The following is a 1,443-nucleotide window of genomic DNA, read 5'->3' as shown; positions in this document are numbered from 1 at the left end:
CTAATTTTTCATATTTTACAACCAAGCATATATATATTTCTTCTTGCCGAATAAGGCAAACAAAAATTTGTGCATGCAATAATTTCGCAAAAAGCATTCTGAACCTAACGAAAAAAAATATATTTCATTGTGTTTATTATTAAATTTTTATAAACTTATCTAAAATATATTTAGTTGGATTAGGCTAAACATTAACATAAATGAAATAAATTATCTTTAAAAGTATATAAGAAAATTATAGAAAGGTCTTAATTTAAATAAGTTCTTGCTAATTGACAAGTTTTACCTATTCAACATGACATATGCCTATATATATAATTATCTTTAAAAGTATATAAGAAAATTATATAAATATCTTAATTTAAATAAGTTCTTGCTAATTGACAAGTTTTACCTATTCAATATGACATATGCCTATATATATATATATATATATATATATATATATATATATATATATATATATATATATATATATATATATATATATATATACAACAACACTGCGTTAGCCAAGGATTCGAACCCATGTTGTACTGGCCTGCCTCATGATAAGCAAAAACCACATGACGCTTTAAACCACAGGACCACCCAACCCTACAAGAATGGCGCAGCCAGCACACAGCTAGCTGTTGGGCCGCCATCCGAGGGCATAAGGAGGTGTGGGAGCTTCTAAGCTAATTTCATTCTCATCCATGTTTGGTGTACTAGCCTCACGAGCAGTGTTTATATATTATTGTAACCACGATCGAGTGGTATTGATCAATAACAACAATGAGCTAGCCAAGGATTCGAACCCATGTTGTACTGGCCTGCCTCATGGTAAGCGAGAACCACGTAGTCGTGTGGTTTAAAGCATCATGTGGTTCTCGCTTACCATGAAGCAGGCCAGTACAAAATGGGTTCGAATGTGCATCTAAGTATTCCCCAGGTTCATGTGTCCAGGAGTCCATCTGTGTCCCCTCAGATATTCTCCCTTCCCCACTTCCTGTCCTATACTATCCTACCTTCCCCAGGTTCATGTGTCCAGGAGTCCATCTGTGTCCCCTCAGATATTCTCCCTTCCCCACTTCCTGTCCCATACTATCCTACCTTCCCCAGGTTCATGTGTCCAGGAGTCCATCTGTGTCCCCTCAGAAATTCTCTCTTCCCCACTTCCTGTCCTGTTCTATCCTACCTTCCCCAGGTTCATGTGTCCAGAAGTCCATTTGTGTCTCCTCAGATATTCTCTCCTCCACACTTCCTGTCCTATACTATCCTACCTTCCCCAGGTTCATGTGTCCAGGAGTCCATCTGTGTCCACTCAGATATTCTCCTTTCCACACTTCCTGTCCTATACTATCCTGCCTTCCCCAGGTTCATGTGTCCAGGAGTCCATCTGTGTCCCCTCAGATATTCTCTCTTCCCCACTTCCTGTCCTGTTCTATCCTACCTTCACCAGGT

The sequence above is a fragment of the Cherax quadricarinatus genome, unplaced genomic scaffold (assembly GCF_038502225.1).
Source record: "Cherax quadricarinatus isolate ZL_2023a unplaced genomic scaffold, ASM3850222v1 Contig134, whole genome shotgun sequence".
NCBI classification, from domain to species: Eukaryota; Metazoa; Arthropoda; class Malacostraca; order Decapoda; family Parastacidae; genus Cherax; species Cherax quadricarinatus.
Note: the sequence above shows the minus strand (reverse complement) of the source record.